Consider the following 18,766-nt stretch of genomic DNA (forward strand, 5'->3'; position numbering starts at 1 on the left):
ACTCGGTATTAGAAACGTAAAATACCTGTCGGTCGCGAATGTGTTAATACTCTACAATATAATATGTTTCTTCGTTACAATTTTGATCGGCTAAACTGATCCCCGTTAAACATAATTTCGAAGATCGACTAGGAGAGCGTTATTCATTTTCCAAGCAGGGTTCGCAGATGAGGAAAATCGGAGTGGCGCGAGTCGCGTGATCGATAAACGTGGGTTATTGTTAGGGGAGGAAAGGCTCTCCGGATGAATATCGAGGGGTTGGATTTTCTTTTTTCTTTTTTCAGAAATAAGTGCCGCTCCTTCTGGTTCGTAAAGTTCTCGGCGACCGATTTAAAGGGTCAAGTGGTTTCGAGACGTATAACGAGGCGAACGACGCGATAAAAGCTCGTTTTGCTTTCGATTTCCAGCAGATTTTATTTCGGTCTCGGCTCTTGGGTACCGCGCAAACTGCCCTTAGGGCCACGAGGAGTCAGGGCCACGACATACCAGCGTTCGCATTGGCGGTTTACTACTGAGCGTTTCAGACGTGCCTTTCAGCATTGCTGGCATAGATTGAGAGACTGCGAATCACGTTATTTCTGAACATGTTCACTCGTACTTGAATGTGTGCCTCGCAATACTCGCAGTATAAACACAAGCTTGATTATCGGAATGTAAACGTACGGTTGATGTTAGGTTTAAGCAACTTCTTCGATAGATATAGAGGGTACGAATACTTATAAGACGTTTTCGTTGCGAAAAAATAAACCGAGTCATCGCGACGTGCAGTTGAAAAAATACATATTCGAAAGTAAATAGAAGAGACACTCCACGCGGTACGTCATCGTTGCGGAGTCCTCTAAATGCAGCAACTAAACACCTCGCTAAACTTCAGCTTCGAATACCTTCTAAACTGGTAACCTCAAGCACCCGCAACTATGTATCATTATCTTCAGCGTTTCCAGCTCTATTAGCGCGCGGGAGCTCGTTTAAATAACGGCGAACCTATTGTAAAAGTCCCCTTGTTAGTTCTCTCTCCGGTGTCGCTGGAAACGCGACGGGCCAAAATAGAGTCCGATTAGTCGCCGAAACGGAAAGTGGCGCGCAACCCTGGGGATAGACGGAGAAAGAGTTCGCAGTCGTGTTTAGCTTCATTTTCATCCCGACCCGTCTTTTTTTTTTTGTCCCAGCCCTCCTGTCCTCTTCGTCTTTCCAGGCTCCGGTCGTGTTCCTTTTTTTACCCTCAGCCCGGAAGTTGAACAAACTGGAGCCCGGGACAGCGTGCCGAATGAAGGGGCAGAAAATTAGATAGGAGCAACTACTTGAAATAGGGGTGATAAAGCTCAATTATGGGGATGATGGGGTGGTAGGATCTAGTACGAGAGAGCGCCGAGTAGAATTCTGTTTAACCTCGCTTTAGTTCCGACTCCGTGTACGTGCCACGGGGTAGTAGTACATACTCCGCTTATTTCCACCAGCTCTGCTGGACCGACTCCCTCTTCCATCCCCCTGCCCACCATCTTCTCTCACACTCTCGGCTTCGCTGTATCTCGCGTTGGTACTCTCCGGGGCTGGACGTTAATTAGAGGAATATCAAATTTTGAGTCTGGCCACCGTCCCCGGCCTTATTTCGCGTTTCGAACTCCGCTATTAAACAGCGCGTCTCATGTATCCCGGTAATATCGGACACGAATGGTCGCGAATATAAACGTAACGAGCACACCTGCCCGAAACGATTCTCCAGGCTAGTTTAGGAAAATCAACGATGCGTAATCCGGCTTCGGGAAACGCTGTCGAGCGTAACTAGTGTCTCGAATATTGATCAAATTTGCTCCGAGTATTCGCGATCGTTGGTCGACGTTTCTTTGGCTCGAATGGTCGCTCGACCTGTGAATTTATGATAAAACCGCGTCGAACTGCGAAGAGATGGTAGAGTTTTCTAGATGCAAACGAGTGTGAGGATTTTTTATTTTTAATTATACGAGAGCGTCTAGGACACCTGGCGGTAGCGACTTTGGGGCGTCGCGACCATCGCGGAATCGAGAGAGAGGTTTTCAATTTTCTTTCGTACCGTTTCGCGTGGGTGATCGCTGACGATGGATGCTCGCTTCAAAGAGTCGTGCCGCTCGCAGGGAATATTTCATGCGCGATGTAGATATCAGCCGGATAAACCAGTTCCACCGCGGCCGCTGTGAAACAGGGAGGATATTCGACCGAATGAAATTCGCTTCGGCTGAAAGCTGAGCCATCATACGGCTTTGTCTACGAGTTGATAATGTTTCGGTACCGTCGCAATCCCATGGAAAACGAGGAACGAGCGTTTGCCGCCGCGTAGGAAAGAGACGCGCGGCGTCGCGACGCGCACAGAGAACACCGGACAGGGGCTGGGGGAGGGAGAGAGAAATTACCGACGGTCAATGACAGAGTTTCCTGCGGTTTTCTCCGTTCGTCCGGCTGCATTCACGGCTCGGTAACCTGGCAATAAATCCACACACTCTCTTCCACTCTCTCCCCCTGTTGTTCCTCTCATCTGCTCGTTCACTTACCCCCGTTGCACGGCTATCATGCACGAGCACCTGAAATTGGCCGTTCTGCGCTGCCCCGGCGATGGCTGATCGTAAATCAGCGCGAATCAAGCGCGTGATTAACCGCGCTGAACGCTGTCAGTTTTGTAAGAAACGTCGCTGCCACGGAAAATCGCCTGTTGGCAGCTCGTTCGAATTTTATTTAATGTATTAATTGACAAGGATGTGGATATGTTATTTGCGGCCCTCAGGGACTCTAGCTATGTTTAATCCTCTGCACTCCGAATTATACGTCGATTTCGTTACCAGCAGCTCCCAACGCTTTCAAGTAATTTATTCGAAATTTGAAACAGTTTCCTTTTCTATTGGTTTGGACGTCACATTCGAGATAGGAGTGCAAAGGGTTAATCGTAGCTACAGTACGGGTTTAGCGAACCCGAGGTACCCGAGCTTCTTGCAGGCCCATCGATATCTTCTCACACACCCCAAATTCGTGGTAAACTCAAAAAAAGAGTAGAAATTGCGTCACAGAAAAATACGAAGAGTTCCATTCATAATGGTTTGAATCGGGATAGACGTTTTATATCGTTAGACGTTGCGATCGATCGAGTCCCGTGCAAAGCCAGCCTTGTATCGGCAAGACGGGGGCGATTAGGACGCATCGCGGACGAAACTGTTGGCAACTGCCGATGATTAACTACCGTGCCACGACGCAGTTCTCGAATAGGGACTTCCCGACGACGGTGCAGAGTCGAAGTGTAATTTACGTCGACGACGATTGGACGACTTGGAAATCTGCGGAGACCGTCGACATACTCGGCACCGTGGGGAAATTTCGACCCAACTACGGCCCTTTGATCGTTCGACCGAGCTAAACATCGAATAGTTTCGAAGCCAGATCCGTCTTGCGAACCGGGCGCTCGACCCAGCGTCCGTTTTTCCAAAGTAATTTCTCGACAAATTGCGCCCATCCTTTTTCCATTTTGCGACCACCCACATCTCTGCATTACGGTCAACGCGTCCCGCTCATTTACATAGCTCCAGGTAACGATCAATACTGTCATTCGTGAAACAAATATTAGACTAGGATGTTGTCAGATTACGGTTCGAATTCCGATACGAGCGCGCCGTTTCTGCGTACCGCGACGGTCTGATGGATGAAATTAAATCCAATACGCTGTCAAGATATTTGAAACCTCCGCGGGGAGGATACCGACAGGCTCTTAGAGCTTTTGTTCAACACCGCCTCCAAAGATGCGATACGCAAACGCGTATGACGAGGAACGATGGGAATGACGAAAGAAGTTTGACGTACAACCAATTGTGGGGTGTGCTGCCATAAGGAGGTAGCTCCATTTTTTTATGGTTCTGAGGTTAGAACATAATCACGGAATAAAAACATTTCTTTTTTTTTTTGTAGTGCAATTAGGAGGGAAAATTTTTAAAAATGGAGCTACCTCCTTATTGCAACACACCCCTCAATTTGAATAGGAGAGGAAGGTTATTTAAATCGTACACTTTAAGTAATTTGACCACCAGCAAGTCGTGCAGCTCGAGCAGAGTCGAAATCGGTGAGATTTGGCGAGTTCTCGTTGCATTCTCGTGGTTAGATCGTAATCGTCTATGCGGTACTAATGAAGTTTAATCGAGGCACGCGACACCCATCGGCGTGTCGCGACATAAATGCAATCGTCGCGATCGACACGAGAAGCGAGCAAACGTGCGGTCAGCCGCGCTCGCGTCGACCAACTATATCCACGGTAATCACCGTTCAGATCGTCGCGATAATTGCACCGTCTAATTTACGTCTCGCCGCGTTGGGGATGCATTTTATCGTTTTTTTATCCCTCCTCCACCCTCGCAGCTCCGTTCGCGCTGGTTTCATTCGACGGTCTGTCGCGTCTCCGCTTTAACGGCACCTGCTCGAAATAACGGACTTCGAGGGAGAAATTCGTGTAACTCGAGCCTTTGCGGACCATTAATAAAGCGTTGCGCCCTCGAGTACCCACTCGCTGGTAACTCACGTGTTCGCGTCGCTTTGCTGGAACACCGGTACATACCGAACCGCGATACAGACGCACACAAATCACCCCTCGAGCTGCATGGACACCGACCGACCAACACTCCCCAAACGACTCGAGTGTTGTTCCGTCCAGCCGAGTAAGACCTGCCTTTTAGGGGACTTCGTGTTTCGCTTGCGTTCAATTATTAATGGACACCGTACACGCGCCCACCACTCGACGAAGAGTGATCAAAAATCGTTGATACGTTCGGCTAACCCGACATTATGTTAAATCTTTCGCACGGACGCTCTCGAATCCGACAATTTTATTCCAAGTGATCGCAGAGCAGGCTTATACGATGTTAGATTCCGAGCGAAACGAATTGTGATTAGTTGCGTTGATCATCCAACAACGATGCGAGTGATTCTTAAATTAATTTACTCGTGAAAAAAAATAGTACACTTCCTCGAAGTAAAAGAGGGTCGGTCCTCTTTTTCAGCATTCTGGGCTTCCCTGGAAGCGTCACGATCTCTCCTCGATCCCTCCGATTAAGTATGAGCTATCGCAGCCTGGCGCGGAGTTGATAAACCGGGGATAGGGTGCGTGCACGCGAATCCTGACAAATGTTCGCGCTATTTACCCTCGACGAATCGAACGTCGACGGATCGACGACAGAGTTATTTGAAATTTGAGCGCGGCTCGTTAGTTGCGATGGGTTTTTCGGTCGATGACGCTGTACGCGTGTTCACGAGCTCGTAAATATTTTCATGTAAACTGCCGCGCGACAGGTTATCCGATTATACATCCGCAGTCCGTTCAGGGACACGAGACTTTACATAAATATTCCGGTCTCGTACGTAATGCTCTTCTGGAGAGCAGTCGTATCCACGGTACACGTCGACGTGCACTCGTCGTTTCGCGTTTCTCCTGTAGGCTCGTCGGGATAACGCTCGCACGCCTTCCGCGTGCACGATCCCTTCAAAAACATCCCCCAACCCAGTTCGTTGGAAAAGTAACTGGAACGAGAGGAGCTACGTGTTCGCGCGAAATCGTTTCCAAAACGACCCCGATTCCCACGAATAATTTATTCATTTCTCGTTGGACAATGTGGGGCATTGTTAAGCACCGAAGCTGGGCAACGTTTAGAGGAAGGGTATTTAAAATACCATTTTAAATAATGGGTGTGGCGTGGGGTCACATACAATGGTATTTTAAATGGGTAGCGAAATTTTTGGCGAATAGAATATCTTTCAAGTCACATGTGTTTGAATCTTGACGATCATTGGCACATGTGCCTTTGTCTTATCTTGGCACCTTAAAACGACAAAATTTTAATGTTCGTGGAGACAATTTTTGTACCGCACCGTCATAGTAAAGTACGTATATAAGTTTAACAGCATAATTTTCTCACTGAAACTTTCACACGGTGAAAATTAGAAATCGAGTTTCGATGGCGTCGTTGTTGCGATTCTCACGAAGGATGTTGTTAAAACGCCCCTGGCGGTATCTGCGGGTTAAGGATTAATTAAGCGTGACGAGCGAACAAAAGCGAAACAACGACAAGGAATCACGGTAAGACGTATCGCTCGAGCATCTCGTGTTTTCTACTCTCTCTATCGGGCGAGAACCGGAAGCGAGAGGCCGTACGGCTCTTTCAGCGTACCCCGGTCAGAGCGTTCGCGCTTCAGCGGAGAATTAATCGCGAAGCACTCTCAACTAGAAAGGAAAGCGTGTCCGTGGCCGGAGAAAGACCACCCTGGACATACAGAGCCGCGCACAACGCCACGCGTTCTTTCTCTCGTTTCTATTTCCTTCCTTTTCACTGTCGCTTTACCTTCGCCGCGACACAAGTCTGTGTGCGCTGCGTCCTCGATGGCGCTAAACGGAAATCAGTGAAAGTCTCGTCTAGATGAAAATTTCTATATATTCTTATCTCCACGATACAATTTTATTAGAATTTATTTACGAGTATTCAATATCATTTGTATTTTATTTTAAACAAAATTGTCTCGAGCACTCCAGGACGAGCATGGCAACCGGAACGTTGAATGATTCCATAATCAAATATGTATATTATGTGTTCGTTTCGTCGATAACGATTCGTTTGCTCTGCGAGTGCACCGTTGCATCTACTGCGACAAACGCGGTGAAATCCGATGAAAGGACGAACGCTCGCGTTGAAAAAACTAAAAATGGGACGGGAACGAAAGCTGCAGACGTAATGAGATTTCGTGGAAAAGCGGAATATCCGTACAGGGGGCTGAACATAGAAAGAACGACGCGTCAAGCTTATTTGCGAAGTTGCGGCGAAACTTCTGCGGAACAGTACCGCGAACGGGGAACGAAATTGTCGCGAATGCGTGTCGCTGGACGCGAGTTCCTTGTAGGAAAAAACTTTGTCGAGGTGTAAAGAACACAAGGTAGCCCGCGAAAGAAGGACCAAAATAAAGACAGACGTGTAGAACAGGGTGGAAAGAAACGACAAAAATGGTCGAATGTTTTCTTATAGCGCAAAAAGTTCGCCTTTCATTTTTTTTTAGAGTGAGCTTATAGAAGCTAATTTCTGTCAAAGAATCTCCTAAATGGGGATCTCGAGGTTACTAAATGCGATCCTTTTCGGCTCCTTCCCAAAACGGAATCAGTGTATTTAAGTACGTTACACTAGTCGTCTCTCTTTATCGAGCCCTAGCTCTACGTTTCTCGGCCACGCGTCCAAGACGACTTTCGTGTTCTCGCTTTTCTGTTTTCACAGGTTGGATAGGCTCGAGTCGAATTTCACGGAAGTCACGATTTACCTCCGGATGCCTGACACGCGTTATCTTCCTCGCTGCTTCGGCCCCTTCGGCCCTCGCGATTAATCCGAACGGACTTGCCCTATATTCCCCGTGGCTGTGTCTTCGTTATCCCCAAATTTATGCTAACGTTCGTACAACTAATTCGTTAAAACACCCTCGTTTTACTGGAATACACGCGGATCGTTTCGACTCCCCGTGTTTCCTTAAATTTAGAATCTCCATTTTCTTGGAAATTCTCCAGCGATCCTCTCAATTTCCTAAACAATATTTTTTTATTTCTGGTGTCTCGCAGTTCATCCCGCGGATCTGCGGATTTCCATCGAAACATTCGACTATCGATGTACTCCTCTTTCGGCTATCCGTTCACCCCTTGCCCATGGACCGAGACCGCAATTTCTAAATACACCTTCCAAAATATCGAACGCTGTATCCAACGGCCCGGTCCCTTTGTTACGGGCTTTGTTACCGTTTGCAGCGTTGAAATTTTCCGCGTCGACTGCAAAATCCACAACGAATGTCTCGAAAGTCAGGACTCATCTCGTCATATCCCTCTCTTGGTCGTTTACCTCTTTCCAGCCGCGTATCAACCTTTCGTCTCCCCTTCGCCGTCTCGCTCAGCCGGTCGTACATTGCGATTATTCCACCAGCCGAGCGCGAACAATCGATTAATGTATTCATCTTGGCTTACTCGTTATTATCGGCATACTTCTTCCTGGATATAACGAACGACCTTCCGTTTGCTCAACTCCTCTCGAGCCGTGCAAACAGCCGATTAGTAGTCGCTCCGTTCCACTTAATTAACGAGCAGGAGAAGATCATTAGGGAGGAACCCCAAACCTTTTCTCCAGGTGGAAGCATAGATAGTAAAGGGAATTTATTTTTCGAGCGAGTGTACGATAGGTTAAATCTTCTCTTTAAATGTACAGAGATTATGGACTAGATGAACACGTATTAATACGTGAGCGGACCACGAAGTGTTAATGTCGATAGGCCTTTGCTATAGAGACTATCGCGTAAGGGATGCTCGATCAGAGAGTGCGAGGGGTAGGGGCGGATCGCAGTGAGAACAGAGAGCAGGAAGTTGAATTACGAGAGAGCGTCGCGGAAAGCTGCGATGAATCTAATCGAAACAGTCGCGACCTACTCGAACGGAGCCCGCTTAACTTCCACGCGCTGTGAAACATTCTGGCGTGGAGTGCGAGAGAGCACGAATAGGAATCATGGTTGGTTGGTAAACGAGAGAGACGACGATAGAGAAATTGAGGAAGATAGAGACAGATAGAGAGACAGAAGAGCGGGAATGGCGAAGTGTGCGGGAGGCAAAACGAGTGGATTCGGTGCGCTGGCCGGGAATAAGGGGTGGCAGTAGTAGTGATATACTTTGGTCGGACATGCAATTAGTAGTGCTAGCGTGACTACGGACCGGCAGCCGTCGGCGTACTCCAGAGGGGATGGCACGGGGGAGGAATCGCGTACACCCCGACCACGATACTGTCTCGACCTCCTTTCGCGAGGCAACCGGCCCTCGAGATTTCTTCGAATCGCGCGATTCGTCTTCGCCTCTTCGCGATCACCGCTTCCTTCCACCTTTCCTCTATCTCTCGCCGATTCTGACGCGATTACCAAAACCCGCAAGGAACATCGGCCAACTTTGTAACTTGTTTGGCGAAACTTTCAACTCCAAGTCCTGGAAAATGTTGATTCTTCGATTTAGCAAGACAAGAGCATCTCGAAACAAGCGAGGCTTATATCGATTAACTTGTGGCGCATCAATGATTCCTTTTTTTTTATTGGACGAGTCGCGAGACACGCAAGGATAGGGGCGATAATTCACGGGCGTCCGCCGATAAAACCGGCAAACGCCAGGGGCGCCTAATAGTATTCCGCTATAATTTATAATAGAATAGCCGGCGACCCGCGAGCCAGACGGGCAAACAAGCCAGGAAATATGGCGGGGCCATTAAAAGCTAACGATTAATTAAACACGAAATAAATATTTGGCCAACGAATTACGGCGATATTAATCTCGACGCGTTTTGTGCGTGCGGCTCGTTCCGGTGCAGTATTATGCGCGCCCGCCTTTGCATTCGCGCGATTGTCCGCGAGCAACGCGCAAATTCGTGCGGGAATTATTCCCTTAACGCGACAGAGAGCCCCGTCGAACACGATCAATTCCTTCCCCTCGGTCGAGGACCGCGGTTAGAAACTGGGTTAAAAGTACACAGCGCTTGGAAATCGGGGAGACGATGGTAAGCAACCGGCTAATTGATTCCTACCAACCTCGTACAGCTTGCTGTAAATTTAATTGCTAGTGCTTTTCTAGTACCGAGACCAATTCTTATTATTTAAATCAAATACAGCGGGCCCTCGACTTTCGCACACAATTGGTTCCTGAGAGTGTGTGTCGCCTGTATCAGCGAATCATTTTTTTCTGTTGTCTAGATATATCTTTCTTTGAAAGTCTATACCAGACTCATTTCCTTTGGAAATCATTTAAGAGTTAAATACGGTTTCAATGTTTCATGCATTCGCGTTATGCTCGAGTTGACGCGCGATTAAAATTAACTGGAGCACGCATCTGTCGCTCTCGTTCGAAATGCAAGACGCGTTGTTATTAATGGCGTATCCGTGGCTAGATAAAACAACGTCGTTCTTCGTGAAATTCGAAACCGCGTGTGCTACGAAACGATTGTTTCGGATGTATCCTTAGTTTCCTGGGGAACTAAGGTAAAGTTTATTTCGAGGGGATCCCAGTCAGGCGACATCGAGCGACTCGTTAAGAGGACAGTGAAAACGCTCCAAAACAAGGTCTCCTTCTGGAATTAATTCCAAGGAAATGGATGCAGGTCCCGACATCTCGTTTTACATGGTATTTATATCTATCTTAGGGACTTGGAGAAAATTTTATTTTTAAGAAATCCTCTTGATTCTTCAGTAATGTATATAAGTAGAAATTGTCTTGAAAATAAAAAATTGCTCTAATGAAGTCTGGATGCAATTCCTTGGAATTAATTTTTAAAGAGGACCTTCTCTCGTAGTAATTTAACTGCACCCTTCGAAACGATTTACCAGTGACTTTCGCAATAACGGCACCGAGTTATGATGTATCGCGACTAATTTCAGTCCTAGGTACGTGCGGAGTATCGACACGTCCGACCTCGATATTTTCGCAAAAATATGCGCGGGGCTCCCGTTATCCGTTCAATTCACGTGACGGCGTTAAGTGGGAAAGTTTGTTTAGCGAGAGTTTATACAAAAACGAACAGAGTAGCTCTCGGCAGTAATTGGCCCCGGCTTGGGCGTTCCGTGCGTTCACCGTCTTCTTATTTGCGGTTTGGTACACGCGAATGCCTTACAACGTTACAAATATCGGGAAAGCGAACACGTGACGCGAATCGAGTCGATCAACATGCCACCGAGATACTGTAAAGCCCGCTCGCACTATTTCTGCCAAACTCGTGCCTTCGTATGCTCCAGCAAGAATGTATCGAGGGAGGAAGGGATTATATTTTTTAAGCAAATTTCGAAGGTGAAAGTTCTATTGTCCACTTTCTGAGAATTTTTCTAAGTAGAACCGAATGCCAAAAATGGTTTCCGCGGGATCATGGGGTCGAGATTGAATTTTCGCGACGAATCAAGAATAGAAGATGCAGATTCGCGCCAATTCGCGAGCGAACGAAGCGAGTTTGAGCATTCGCATCGTTCGCTGTCAGATAATCAGCTCGCTGAATTCCACCTGGAAGATGCCAGGCGCAGGCACGTCGCAGAGAGTTGCCAGTCACTCCATCACAATTAGTCTCCATCGTTCCCCCAAAGGGATGTTCCGCGTTAGTTGCATTCGAAAGTAATGCGATAGCTGATTAATACGACCCGTATAATTAGTCCTAACGTCCATTAGCCGAGTCTTGTGCAACGTCTAGGATTTGCACGGATCACGTTGTCCTCCGTTTCCGATCTAGCAATCTCATCCTTTCACGGATAACCTCGTCGCCGAGTATCGAAATCAGAGATGGGCTGGATTCTTATCTGAATAAAACGCTCGAGTACGACTTTCAGTATTTGAGTTAGAAAATTGACAGTCTCGCGGTCAGGACCCGATTCTACCATGTTCTCCGTTACCGTCGAACAACGATCTCGATGGAGCGTGCCGATGGAACCGTTTAAAGTTAATTAATGATGCCGCGTAGCATCGAGCTCGAAGCCACGCTCGAAGAAAGCGCACAATGGAGCGAATAATGGAAGGCTATCGACAAAAGGCGAGCCCTGCCTTATGATAGATTCATAAAGCATCTTTCCGTGCGTTTCTTCCGTGCATGTCCATTTACGTTAAAGCTTCTTACAAAGTGCTTACAGAAATCCTTTGTTTACCCATCATTTACATCGCGATCTTCGTCATCCCGTACGCCCTCGGCTATGAATATTTTCCATTTTGCGACGCACGAATGTGAAGGGAAGAAGTTAGGGCTGGAGAAGGGCGATTCCTTTAATATACTTAGCGAAGCTGCGAAAGCAAAATCGAATCTCATCGCGAGGCGTTACAAGTACGAAAAGTAGCTTCGCAACGTACTCTGGCAAAGCTTCTTTTAGCAAGGAATTTGCATTAAATTTCTCCCCCTTACTTTCCTTATTGGCTTTCTCGTTGACAGCCATCGTCGTGACTAATTACTCGTTTCAGAAATCGTTAAGTGCAATTACTCTTCAGTGGAACAGCGATGTTTCCCGACGAAGCCGCGCGTTCATTCACGAGGACAAAAACGCGATGGAATCTTCTCGCGTTGCTAGTCGCGCATTGGTTGCAGACTCCTGCTGGAAAATGCACAAAGATGATGGAAATACGTCTGTCAGAGAAATTACTCGAGGGGGCTAGCCAATTGCACTTAAAATAGTTTGTGTCGTGTGTCCTGTTTGCACACTGATTTATGTAGAAATTAATAGCGGGAGGTTAGCATTTAAGGCATATGTTATTACATAGGGAACTATGGTTTTACTTGATAGGAATTAATTCGTTCCGAATGAAAAGCTTTCTAAATCCTCGAAGAGCGTTCCATCAATAAATCCATCGATCCGTTAGATCTCTACAGTACCACGTCTTACCGATAGAGTACCGTCATACGTACTAGATAATAAATTTCGATTATTTCCTTGGTACAGTAGACCGCTGAAGTAATCGTTCTTTTTTTAAACGTCAATTTCTCGCAAACGAGCGAAGGCGTAATCGGGTGAGTGGGCCTCGTCGGGCGTAGATACACAAGAGAGGGAGCTACGACCGATTTCGATCGAAACTGTGCACGAGGCTTTTTTTGTTCCAAGATCTCCCATTCATCGTGCGCAACGACGCCAGCTACTGAAAACAATCTGGTACAATTAATCGCGAGGTGAGTAGACGGGTCGGCAAGCAGACTAGCGTGAACGAGCTCGAAAACTCCCATTGGAAAGTGGCGCTCGATTTGAACGCGGAGTGAAGGCTTCTCGAAAGCGTGTCCCCGTGCTCCGATGCCATAAATGAAAATGCCAAGAAAATAAACGATACGCGCGAAATCGTCGCATTCAAGGGACGCACTCGCGCGTGTTTCGGTTCGCGAACGAGTCTACGTACCGCGACAGCGACTATTCTTCGCCAAGGCGAGCGATATTGCATTCTTGCCAATTAGCCAGCGCGACGAATTAAAATGGAAGAACAGAGGCTGCAATAGTCGGGAACGGGGCAGGCAGAGTGGGAAGGAGAAAGGACCGAGCGACGGGGAAGAGAACGGACGTATACACGTTATTGTGTCTTCCACGTGGGAATTAGCGAGCTGGAACTGCAATTTGATCGACATCGGTGCACTCGTTCCCCCGATGCCACCGATCGTTGGCCAGCTTTCCTATTTTCCAAACACTATTGTAACAGACGCTCGCGATCGTTAACAAACGTTTGAATTTCGTTTTTCATAGAAATTTCTATGGCCTTGCAGTGGTCCGCGCCATAACAAACAAATATTGAAACTTCCTCGGAAACCCTTAATCCAGAAGTTTGTAATGACAGACTGTATCTGTGAAAATTACGTTGGACACCATACCTTCCGAGAGGAGAAATAAAACAGATCCTTTTTCAAGTTAAAAACCTGAACTTCATCGTTTAATAGTCGCTATTTTAATAATCTTGTTTTAATGTTTTTCCTCGTTGGTTTGGTATAAAATTACCAGCTGGAATAACCATTTCCAAGAGAATTACGATATCGTTATCTTTAACGTTCGGATTACCGCAAAAGCAACACGACATCCAAAAAACGGCCCTTTTCCCTCAATCTTTAAGATACATACTACCACAAAGGAGAAATCAATTTTGATATTTTAAGGGTTTGATGTCTGTTACGTATCGGCCTAACTCTTGCCAGTGAAAGGGACAACAAATGGCAGAATCGGAAACGCTTCGACGATCCGTTCTCGAGTGTACGCGCGGACTGCGCAACCATTATCGTTATTATTATCAATTGAAACGCGTTCTGAGATCTATATCGGCGTAATTACGGCCGGTAATGACTTGTAGGTTAATTGGCTACTGTGCAAATCGATTTTCGATAATCCGTCAAACAGGGCATATCCGATCGGTATTATCATCGGCGGCGTAACTGCTCGAGTATATGCAATTAGAACGGCCTCCATCGGCTTCCCTCTCGTGTTACTGTGTTGTTCCAACGTTTTTTCAAAATGTCACCTAGCAGTACATAAAAGCTCGCTACTTAGAAGAGGTCGAAGTTTGTGTCCTCGAATGTTGCTTAAAGCTCAGCTCAACGGTGTACTTAAGTTTGTAACAGTGGGGCTGGACCTCGGGCGTCTAGTTGAGCAAGAATTTTTTCGACCGTGATTATTGTCGCCCAAAAATACTAGCAACACCGCGGTTAATTATCTCCTCGCGTTGATTACATTCTTTAAAAATGGATGAGTCGGATGTTACATCTTTTGTCGGAAAGGAGTCCTCCTCTAGGGCGGTTGTAAATAAAATATCGCGCACGTGAAATGTCACTGTCGCTGCGTCTGTGTCCGGGAAGCTGTGTGAGAATCAATAAATTATGTTAGCGATTAGACGTCCAATCGATAGCGGAAGATTGAGACCTCGTGAGCACCTACGGATACATGATTCACTTGACTTAGGAGTCTTCTTTATTTAAAAAGGGTTCTCATGCTCGTTGACAAATTTGAGTTCACAGTTAGAACTAATTCTCGACTAAATTAAACTCGATTAAACGGACTAAATCTCCGAGGAGCGTAGACTGCATGGCATCGAAATTTCTTAAAAAAAGCATATGCTGGCAGCATGCATAATTCGGTTGGGTCAAGGCACGACTCGAGCCATCGGGGGTCGCGAACAGAAGAAGGAAGATGTAAAAAGGGAGGAGGAAGAGAAATAAAGAAAGAAATTGGCACGTTAATGAAGAAGAGAATGACTCGTTTGGGGCGAGAAAAGGGGTGGGAGAGGCGGAGGTTACGCCGAGCGGAAGGAAAGTAAAGTTACCGAGGGGCGTACACCTTTCGTTATATATGGAACGTCGAGAAAAGTGGGTCGTTTGCTGCGCCGCTTATCGTTCGAAGTTAGTGGCTTGGAAACGATGCCGCTGGTTTTTTATTTTTTTTTTTTTTATTTCCCCCACCACCTCGTTGATCCCTCTTCCAGCCAGCGCGGCGTTTCGTTAGTCCAATTATGCTTAACAACAAACAGTTTTCGCGGACCGATAGCTACCGTTGCGGTTGGCGAGCATACACGTATCCGTTCAATAAAATGCCGATGGTTTCGTTAGAAAATTGATTAACGCCACGGCGACTCGGTTCGCGGCGGTCATCGTTATTACGAAAGTTTGCTTGGAAAATAACGAGCGGCCGGCCGAACAATGGGGCGGTAGGTGGTGGTACGAAATATATGCGCTCATTACATAAACCTGCAGCGCGAGTTTACGGCTAGCAATTAGTGGCCTGGGGATCCGAGATCAGTTATCGGACATTCTTCGCGGTTACCGCGATTTTCCAATGCCCGACTGCGAGCCTCCTCGAAATTGAAACCGAACGCGGATCGATGGCGCTTTATCGCTACTCTTTCGCTCTGGGAAAAATTCCTGTTTATTCATTCTTCGCTCGTCATTGAACTTCGCCGACGATATTTATGTATTTATTTACCAAGCGGTCGGATAAACTTCGGTATAAATGATTACCGCGGAAAGCGCAAATATCGAGGGAAAAAAATGAGGGAAGTGATTAATGAACGCCGGAGTTAATTTCTAGCCAGTATAAATTGCGCTTAAATTGGGATAACGAGTCTTCAACAAAATTTAACTTATCACGGCGAGCATTAACGTACTGACACATACGATTAATTGTTTGACATTACGTATAATGCGGGTAGTATCAACCCCTCGACTGGAGGACGATTTTTGTTGGAAATTATGATTGGAAGCTAAAAGCACGTTCAGGGTAATGATTTGTCAAGCATAGCCTGTAGATTTTTGCCAGGGACGTTCGCGCTGGGAAAAGCGCTGGGGTTCTTGAATAATTATCGTCAAGTCTGGCTTTCTATGGCGACGTTCAGCGTCGAAACGAACGGTGACACCGATCGCGCAGGACAAATGCGCAAATATTGTCGCGCTTCGTAAATCGCAAAAACAACGGCGCTCGTCAAGCGAGGGATTTATGCGCGGTGGTTCCGTCGCAGTGACCAACCGTGCGTCCTACACCCCCCCCCCCTGCCTCACCCTCTCGCCCCCAGCCCTTTCCACCCCGTTTCCGCCATATCCGCTTCCGGTTTCACGTAGATGCACATGTGCGCGATCTTCCCCTCTTTTTCCCTCGCTCTGCAATCCTTCCAGCTCGATTCTGTCTACTCTGGCGGGTCTACATCGACCTGTTCGATATTCGCCCTTAATAATTGAGAATATATGTAATTAATGCAAATAAATATTTTCCTGGTTTTTTATTTTTTTTTTTTTTTTTAAATAGATTGTTCTAACATTCGTTGAATTTGAATAATAAAATTCAGGTTGCTTCGCGAAGGATAAAATTGATTGAAAAAGGATGAGCCCAGTAAGAGGAATAAGCACGTCTGACTATAACGTCCGACTCGGTAAGCTTCTACTGAATTTCCCCTTCTCACAGTAGAACACGCGCGATCTTTACTTTCGTAGTCATTGCCCCGAATTCCCGAGTAATGAAACATCAAAGAGGATTAATAAATTTTCATTGGCTTTGGCGTGCAAATCTTGTTGAACGTAATTTATTAATTGTCATCGATGGACTGGTGTTTTATTCGTTTATGCATATGCAAATACGGGAATCATACGCAGAATGTATGTAGAATACATTTCATAGATTAAAGGTATCAGTGCTTCGCATGCACGAATACCTTTTTAATTTTCCCATTCCCCTTTTTCGATTCTCTTTTGTTATTTATACCATTATATCGGAATGTATTATTAATGGCCGAAACTACTTCCGCGCTCGTGCCAATGAACTGTTTAACCGGATATTGTTCTCGTGATCGGTACTACCTTTTCTCTCTTAAATCATGAATATCCGTTAGACCCATCCGTAAAAATCGAGTGAATGGATCGCCAAGGAGAAGTTTAAACAAAGAGGATTTTCGCGAATCATGAGAGGCCCTTGGGGTTCTTTTCATGAAATTTCCCCCTCGCTTGGCTCTCACTATTGCCACGATAGCTTGGTCCGAGTACACTTAATAATTGAACGCGTTAATCTGGCCGAAAGTTTTTGCCCAGCATCGACTCGTGGAACGCCAACCGGAGATTGAACGCTCTTTCGGTCAGCGATTTCTCAGCAATTGTCGAAAATCGAACGGATTAATAAATATCTATAAACGCACATCTGAAGATGTAGCAATGGAAAAGAGCCGCACGTCAAATATATACATTAATTATTTGTCTTGTTGCGTACATAACTTCAAAAAGTAGCACGTATTCCTGTCCTCCGAGGCGAGAGGGTCGACGAATTAAACCAGAAATAAATATGTATAAAATTTTAATTTCCACCATTTTTAATCTCACAGTTTTCGTAATTTGAAAAAACCACACGCGTATGTACCTACATTTCATATTAACTCGCGCGAGTAATTAGTACAAATCCCCTCTTTCTACACATATTTAGATGAAAAATAAAGCTTTCTATAGGGTGCTGCAACGTTCCATACAAAACGTACCTTCTTTATTACATTATAGTTCAACAATTTGATACAATCAAGAGAACCTTAAATACAAATACTCAAAATGCGTTCAGTAGTAGTAGTAGTACACTTGCGCCAAATATTCGAAAACTTCGTTAATTCTTTCATGTTGAACAATCACATAGTGTTTGTACCATCTGTTGGGGGAAGCGGTATATACGACGACCCTTGAAGAACTCAGAAAGTTTGCGAAATTGTTACAACGAGGCTTTCCGAGCATCCCCGCATAGCTAGAGTAAAGTAAGGTCTCTCGAAAAGGGTGCTTTTCACGAATTTTGCAGCTCGCTTAATTTCACCGAGGTTTCTTCTACGGACCCTTCGTTCCTCGTCGAGCAGGTTAGGTAGCTCTCCGGCTAGGATCCCGCGAGGGTTGCCCGGATAGAGTAGCGACACGCTTTATTTATTTTCCCAGCATTTTATCCCCCCGGTGGCTGAAATTGCAAAGGGTCCTAGCTAGGTTGGATGTCAAATTGGGGTGAACAGTCTTCCTCGTTCGACAAATCGACGACGTTAGGCCAACACGATTGTTTCTCAAGCCGTGCCACTCCTAGTCATAGACTGTTCGAACGCCTTAGCCTTGTTCTTATTTCGCATTTCTTTGAGCTCGTTCGAACGTTCGCAAACTGTGAAACAATACTTGTCTGCTTTCTGTCTTTTCTCCGTCGTCTTTAGCATTTTTCATCGGGCGTTAGTCGAACAATAAGGTAGAAGAAGACTTGGGAGGACAAAACAACGAGGAATTCTTGGCAAATGATTGTCCTTTTTTTCCCGTCTTGGTAATTACGTAGACAATATTCCACTTCTGAGATGTAGAGGACTTTAAACCCATAACAAAGCTCCGGATGGATCTTGTAAACAATACAAGATTACGTCTATGGTAAATTAAACGGAGAATTTACCGTGAAACTGACGTTCTCTTTCGATATTTCTAAAGATATTCTATTGCTGGTTCCCGCGCTTTCACTTGCACGCTGTTACCGCCGAGCATCTTTTTACGCGCTGTATACAACCACGCTAAAGATGATTCATTATTATTACCGGGCTCTGGTTGTATCGCACTTACACTGCACGCCGCGAGTAACGTCGTTAGATTTCGCGAGTAGCCATAAATGTTTCCTGTCTTTTTCAATGTGCCGTGTAAAACACCGTTGTTATTTATTAGGCTGCTGCAACCTGAGATTGGTTAGCTGGTACATTTCGGCGTTGGTGCAAGAGAACATTTCATTGTAGTTTGGATTGGATTGTATTAACAATCAGTCC

General features: G+C 46.0%; 1 protein-coding gene across 4 annotated transcripts in view; it reads left to right on the top strand.

Annotated features, from left to right (window-relative positions):
- Window positions 1-18,766, top strand: part of LOC128879873 (nephrin-like) — a 347,536-nt gene that overhangs the window by 40,483 nt on the left and 288,287 nt on the right. The window lies entirely within an intron of this gene.

Source organism: Hylaeus volcanicus, chromosome 7 (genome assembly GCF_026283585.1).
Source record: "Hylaeus volcanicus isolate JK05 chromosome 7, UHH_iyHylVolc1.0_haploid, whole genome shotgun sequence".
Taxonomy (NCBI): domain Eukaryota; kingdom Metazoa; phylum Arthropoda; class Insecta; order Hymenoptera; family Colletidae; genus Hylaeus; species Hylaeus volcanicus.